General features: G+C 41.2%; 1 long non-coding RNA gene across 1 annotated transcript; it reads right to left on the bottom strand.

The window, feature by feature from the left end:
- Positions 1-3,036: 3,036 nt before the first annotated feature.
- Positions 3,037-4,382, bottom strand: LOC128312018 (uncharacterized). The gene is made up of 2 exons (XR_008290774.1): positions 3,900-4,382; positions 3,037-3,613 (listed from the first exon to the last, which is right to left on the bottom strand). It is a non-coding gene; the product is annotated as an uncharacterized LOC128312018 (long non-coding RNA).
- Between the last annotated feature and the right edge of the window lie 3,265 nt (positions 4,383-7,647).

The raw sequence follows: 7,647 nt of genomic DNA, 5'->3' as shown, positions 1-7,647 counted from the left end.
CATACGTGCTCCTCTTTGGAACAAATAATTAGTATTTCTCTGTAGCTTTTAGCTCTCTGTTATGTTGTCCTGCCCCTTCTACCACAGAATTCCTTTTTCCTTCCTGTATCCTCATTTCCCTGCCTTTTCTCACTTCCCAAATTTGTATTTTATTGTTAAATCTAACATAATTTAGCAAAATGCATAAATGTTAAATAGTAAATACCTATGTCAAGAAAGATAATATCGTTGATACCCTAGGACTCCTCATATAAACACACACACACACACACACACACACACACACACCTGTTCTTATGACAACCACTAATCCACCTGCTAAAAACAACCAAGATTCTAAGACAGTAATCACACTTTTGTTTTTCTTTATAGTTTTACCACCTGGGCATACACCTTTAAACCATATAATTTAGTTTCTTTTTGAACTTTTTTATATAGGGAATGGTCTTTGTGAATGTTCTTTGTGTCTCACTTTTTTTGCCCACCGTATGTTGGCAACAGTATCCATGCTGGAGAATGCAGCTTTAATGTGTTAATAGTCACAGATATATAGTTTTCTACATCCCAATTTATTTATTCTGTGTTGACGCCTATATGAGTTGTTTCTAGTTTGGGGAAATTGTAAACAAGACTTCAATAAACATTATTGAATATATATGTGTGTGTGTGTGTGTGTGTGTGTGTGTTCAACACATACATGCACAAAATCATGGAAAATCCCTAGGTCATAGGGTAGGCATGTCTACACTGGGATCACTACACTAGGAGCTTTTCCAAAAAGTTCCTATGATTTAGATGAATTACTGATATTCCACATCCTCAAAAACATTTGGTAGCAGCAAAGATCCAATAGGTGTGTTTGTACTGATGTTTGAATCTATAGTTATCTTGATTACTAATTAGGTTTTAGGAAAGTTACATGTATTTATTGGTAACTTGGATCTCTTATGAAGTATCTGTTCAAATCTTTTGTCCATTCTTGTATTGGTTGTCTGCCTTTTTTCCTCTCAATTGGTAGCATTTCTTAATATAAAGTGAATACTAAAACTTTATGAATGATATGTGCTGCAAAAATCTTCTACACTTCTCTCTTTTTATTGTGTCTTTTGTTAAACATTTGCCAGCACTCCACTGAGTTTGGGCGTACCTTTGTTTCACTGTTTTTATACAAATTTCAGTCTCATTGCCTATGATCTAAGTGATTCCTTAAGGTACTCTCCTAAGCAAAATTAATTTCCCACTTGAAATACTCTGACAAGTGTTAAAATAATAAAAAAAATTTTACCCCATGATACAAGGTTAAAAGGCAAATGACAAAATTTCTAAAAATTTAATTCATGTGAGAGAAACAGTTAATATCCATAATATCCAAAAAGGAAAAAGCTTATATAAAATTGTACGTAAAAGTCCAAGAGACGATTCTTAAATGGGCAAAAACTATGAACAGGCAATTCATAAAAGAGAAGAATATCAAAGGTCAATAAACATATGACATATGTTGAATACCATTAATTAAATGCAAGTTGATATATTTTGATATAAACATTCATCTCTAAGATCAGTGATATGAAAAAGCTTGAGCAAACTGCCCTGGTAAGAGTATGAGAAATGGAGGCTCTTTAAGAATAGTTAATGGAAATACAAATTTTTTTAAACATACAGAAAAACTCTTTGACAATACGTGTCCAAAAAACACCCAAAATATAATGTCCGTGACTTTTTTTCCCCATAACTTTTGAATTTCAAATCTATTTCCTTAAAGGTTACCTTAAGGAGATAATTGCCTAGACATAAAGATAGATGCAGGAGGCTCTTTTATTGCAGCATTATTTATAGTAATGAAAAGAAGTGAAATCCCTGGAAACTCCCCAGGCTGGTGGATGGCTCCCAGGAGTTCGCTTTCATTGGTTAACGAGCAGGTTTCAGAAGGATGCCCAGTAGGCTGAATACTTTGTTGGCCCAACACGTGTAGCCGATTTCTGCTTAATGTGAGTTTGTTGCCTTCGTTTAAAAATTGGTCAATTTCACTTAAAAATATTGATTTAGGACTTCTCTAGAAAAATCTGATTCATTAACTCTGAGCCACTTATATTTCCACATGATAAACATCTGCAGGATTGAATACAAGCTCCCCTGCAGTCTGCCATTTTCTTATATCAGTCCTGGCTCACTCATTTATATTACCTGCCTGGTACCTACGTCATTTTAGTTTACAATCCCCAGGCTAATAATTCATTACATCTTTCCAAGGGCACTCATCTGCCAAGGATTTGATTTTTCTCCCTTTCAAAATAACTTTTTTTTCCTAATTATAAAAGTAAGGCATACTCAGGAGATAAAATTTAAAAGCACAGAAATGCATAAAAAAGAAACATATCAGTAATATTCTCCCCTCCTAAAAATAACTCTTTTAATTATTTTTTCCATGCATGTCTCATCTTCTACAAAGCCGAAATCCTTTTGTATTCTGGTATTTTCCATCATAACATGGCCAAGGCATTGCATCATAAATAGTTCCCCATCATTTTTAATGACTGCATAATGTTCCATAGTATGAACGTTATTTCTTTAACGTTGGGCATTTCATTAGATTCTTTATGATTTGTTGAGAGCGATGAGAAGGTTGTTTTATTTTTATTTTTACTGTAATAAATAATGCTGGAGTAAAGATTGTCACTATGGGTTTGTGCATTTCTGTATTCTCGGTGTGATAGAATCCCAGAAATAGAACTTCTGGGTAAAGCATATGAGCATTTTTAAGTCCCTTGATTGCCGATGGCTTTTCGGAGGGCTTGTTGGGTCAATTGATATTCTCACCATAGGGCAAGGGGCCCCTTCCTGAGGGTATATGTTTTCCTCTAGATACAGATACTTTGAAGACTTTTTTACCATGAAGTCTTCCAAAGTCAATTTAATTCTGTTGACTGGAGTCATTATCCGTATCAGTTTATACTTTAATAGTCTTTGTCAATCAGGGCCTTGCCAGAGTATAGAAGGAACACAGGCAGAATTGATTCAAAAGACCAATATCATTTCTTTTTTTTTTTTCCAGTTAATTTATTTATTTGGAGAGAGAGAGAGAGCATGAGCAGGGGAAGGGCAGAGAAAGAGGGAGAGAGAGAATCCCAAGAGGGCTCTGTACTTCTGTCGCGGATGGAGCCTGATGCAGGGCTTGAACTCATGAACCGTGAGATCATGACCTGAGCTGAAACCCAGAGTCAAAACTTAGCCGAAAGAGCCCCCTAGGCGCCCGCCAATATCATTTCTGCAATGACTCATGAATGTATACATGAAAAATGAAAAGGGATCTGAAGCGCTAAGCTTAACCTCACTGTTTTCCCCTGCAAATCCTTACTGAATGAAGACCAAAGGGCTGTCTTCCCAGGGAGAAAATTGCCGAAGCCTTCTCTGCCACTTGGCTGCATCGATAAGAGTGAAAGGAGGTTACAAAACACTCCATTTCCAGAGACAGTCACCTCCAGATGTGTCCGCCCCAGGTACCAAGGCTCCCCACCAGATGTGATCCCCGGGGAGTTGGAGGGTGGGCGAGCTTCGAGCTGCACAGCTGCAGATGATGAGGTCATCAGCACAATTTGGGGAATAGATGAGTTCACTGGGAAAAGAAAAAAACATGTCACTTTTCTCTTTTCTTGTTTGAAGTCACTAAGCTTCAGGGTTCGGGAGGGAATTGTTGCTCTGACTTTATTCTTTGGGAGGCGGGTGGCTGTCTGCCAGAGGCAGCTGCACACGGGGTCATTTGCATTGCATGCAGTCTCTGGTTTTAGAGGAAGCTCTTCCTCTCCTTAGATCGGCTGTTTCTTTAGAGTCAGGGCCACTGCCTCACACAGATTGTGTTCGTTCTTTCATCTTTTCCCCACCCCTCCCTCTCCCTGACTTACTCGGTGCAGTTTAACAAGCTTCCCAGACAGGTCCAGCAGGGCTCATCCCGACAGCTTTGAAAGCCAGCTGGTGGACAAAGGAGGAATTATTTCATCCACTCATGGCTGGGTGCAGGAGAGAGGCACTTTGCGGAACACGCGGGGTCCCCCTGTCTCTCTCCCTCTCTCCCTCTCTCCCTCTCTCTCTCTCTCTCTGCACTGCAGTCCACACCTACATGCTAACACTTTTATAGCCTGGACCTCAGCTAGATCTGACCTCCTGAAGTACAGTTAAGATTGCTGAACTTTCAACTGGTTCTGGCAAACTTGATGGGGCCCTAAGGGAGCATTTCCCAGAAGGAGGAGCAAATTCTCTTTTGTGTATGGGCACATTCTTGAAGGTTCACCAAGGTGATGCCGGGGCTAAAAGGGCCAGGGATCTGGTTCTCCAATGTGGGGGAAGTTGCTTTCAGTTAAAGGAGGCACCTCTTTTCTTTTGGACATTGCAGGGCAGGGGCGGGGGGTGGGGGTGGGCGAGCCGAAAAATGTGTAACAGAATGTAGCCTAGCCTGTGGCTTTTTTCTGCAGAGAAAAGCTTGTTTCTGGCCTGCCGATTGTTTAGTAACTGACAAAAATGTTTCAGGTGTCATTTTCTTTTTATCTCTCTCTAGTTAGAGATGATTTTAACCGTTACTTTAGAAATGGTAACAAATAGAGAGGACATGGTCCATTTCTACTTCATCTTTAAAACTCAGACTGGGTAGAGGCCATGGGCTATGAACCAATAAAAAGAACAATCGGATACGTGTAACAGTCACTGTTGGGCATCTATTTCAAGGGACAGGCACCGCACATTGTCAAGCCCAAATATGTTCTTCCTATCCTCAGAGAATCTAGCAATAAACAAAGCAAAGTTCCGCTTAATAATATCAGGTGGACTTTGCTTCTTACTAGTAGCATTTGAAAGGTCTTGATTCCTGTGAATGTCCTATTGATGAAGCACCTTGAGGATGTTTAAAATTTTAATCATTTAGAGTGAGTGCAGTGCTTTCATCTAGGATCCAGATAACCAGTTTCCTCGATATTTTCTCCCATGAGTCATTTTGACAATAAAAAGGCAGAAAGAAAGAAAGAAAGAAAGAAAGAAAGAAAGAAAGAAAGAAGAAAGAAAAGTAACCTTTTTTAAAATAATAGGTTTCAATGGGGTGCCTGGGTGGCTCAGTTGGTTGAATGTGCGACTTTGGCTCAGGTCATGACATTGTGGTTTGTGAGTTCAAGTCCCGCGTCGGGCTCTGTGCTGACAGCCCAGAGCCTGGATCCCACTGCGGATTCTGTGTCTCCCTCTCTCTCTCTGTTCCTCCCCCACTCACATTCTGTCTCGTTGTCTCTCAAAAGTAAATAAAGAATACAAAGAATTTTTTTAATGATAGGTTTCAAGAGCTATCACCATCTCCCAGGTATTCTGATACCTGGTTTTCATGGAGATGATACCAAGATGCTCCAAGTAAGAAATAACAGTACTTTTATTTACCAACCAATGCTAGACACTGGCTAACACTTCTAACACACTTTATTTTGTTTCATCTTTATTATAACCTCACAATGTATTCTTTCCCATTTCACAGACCAGCCTCTGGCTGTGCACAGTTTAAAACTCGTTTCTGCCCAGAGATTTCCCGTGCCAAGCACGAGTACTTTCATAGCGAGAGTCAACGTCTGGCCCTGCCATTTTGTGTCATGATGCCAGATGGGCCAGCCCAGTGGGCTGGAGGTGTGTACCTGGAAGCCATTCCTATACCGAGATAGCCAGCAATAAAGTGACCAAACACAGAAGTGACTTTGATCCTCATAAATCTATCTCACTAAATTCAGATTAAATGTATCTCTAACTCAACTGCCTTGGATGACTCCAACCCCATGCAACAGGCGGGGGAAATATAGCAGAGGAGAAGCTGAAATAGGGTGAGAAGTTGACTCATTGAGCCTTACTTGTGCAAATTTTGCAACAAAAAGGCAAATATGTGAACACATTGCTAGGAGCCCTCTCAGGGCCTCAAAAGGGGTCCAGAAGCTTAAGCTTTATTAGCTTCATGGTAAATTGGCCTCTGCCCAGGGATCCTGCCATTGTCCAAAGCATTTGGCATTGACTTCAGAGCTCACTTCATGCTTGTCTGAATAGTCTCACTGGTAGCGTTAAGGGTTGATTGGACTTTTGGAAGCAGCCAAAATCCTTTGGACTCAAGTGTTGTGGTTCAGGTAATTGGTCAAGCTGTGGAGTCCTGTTTTCAGGTTAGAACTATGGTGGTGTTCTTCTGCAGATCATTAGCTGAATCTGAGAACAGTTCTCTGAAGCAGGATGTTTGCCCTGAAAATCACAAAATATAGCCCAGGATCATTCCAAGATCATTCAACAAAGAAGCAGATTCCAGTTTGCATTTCCCAAGACCCAAAGCCCAGACTGTAACTCAGCCAGTTGTCTGCCTCCTTCAAGTGCACAGACAGTGGAACCCAGGGCAGAAGTGCCCCTTGCCTATACACTCCAGACTCTAGGGATTTGCTTATCCTTACGGCTAACAACTACTATGAGCTGTCTTTGGGGAAAGGTTTTGTTTTGCCCAAACTTCATCCCATGGCTTTAATCCCACTGTATTTGTCATCTTCAGCCTCACTGAATACAGAGAAAGAGAGGCTTCAACCAGCTTGCCAGAGAGGTAAATAGGTTTAAACTTCACCACAGATGGTCTCATCTCTCAGTGCCAGATTTTCATCAACAACTGGTGTGGCTAGTGACGTGGCAAAGAACCGCAGCTAAGCCTGGCTCTTGTCCACCTCTCGGATAACAGAGACCAACAGGGAGATGTAGAAAACAGAGAGTTTGGGGTGGAGGAAGGGAAAGGGAAGAGAAGGATCGAAGGAAAAAAGAGATCTCTCACGTTTTAAGCTTGGAGAAGTATCTTAACAGAACGAGAATGGGAACTTTAGCATATTGTGTGTCAGACTTGTTTACTTTAATGCCTCAACCCACAAAGGACTGATGCCCCCTTTCATTTTGAGTCAGGCCTCTATCAACCCGAAAACATTCTTTTTCATTCTCTTCTTGGGTTTGTGGACAGGGGAAAGGTAACATTTAAAAATTGTTTATTATTTTCAACTTTCATTCTGTCTCTTCCCCTACATACTCAACCCCTACTTTCTCACTCTTTCCAATTTCTTTCCCTCAAAAAACATGGCAGTTAGAGGAAGTATGTGTTTGCCAGTGCTGTGTGGCCACACCCCAGCATTTGACTATAATGGGGAGAAAAAAGAGAGGGAAAAACAGAAAGAAGGAGGGGAGGGGAGGGGGAGGGGAGAGGAGGGAGAGGAGAGGAGAGGAGAGGAGAGGAGAGGAGAGGAGAGGAGAGGAGAGGAGAGGAGAGGAGAGGAGAGGAGAGGAGAGGAGAGGAAAACCAAGACTTGGCCTGTTATCTTTGGGTTGCCAGAATCCTTCTCTAGCAAACCAGTGCCATGCCATGGTCGCTGCACATCTCTAAGCCTGGGTGAACACAGACCACTCAGATCTCCATAAATTTCTGGGATACAGGACGCTGAAGAAATGCTATTAGCAGCCGTCATGGTCCAACCAATTATCCAAGAACTGCTCTCCTGATCAGGTTTTGCGCTAAACTTGCCAAAGGAAGAAAAGAAGGGCTGATGACTGCTTGTTTGGCATTTCTTTGTAGTTGGGGACTTTTCTTCCCCTGAGGTGGTTGTTGTTGTTAACCGGAGTTGT

The sequence above is a fragment of the Acinonyx jubatus genome, chromosome D4 (genome assembly GCF_027475565.1).
Source record: "Acinonyx jubatus isolate Ajub_Pintada_27869175 chromosome D4, VMU_Ajub_asm_v1.0, whole genome shotgun sequence".
Classification (NCBI taxonomy): domain Eukaryota; kingdom Metazoa; phylum Chordata; class Mammalia; order Carnivora; family Felidae; genus Acinonyx; species Acinonyx jubatus.
The sequence above is the reverse complement of the archived record's forward strand: the minus strand, read 5'-3'. Positions and strand labels throughout refer to the sequence as shown.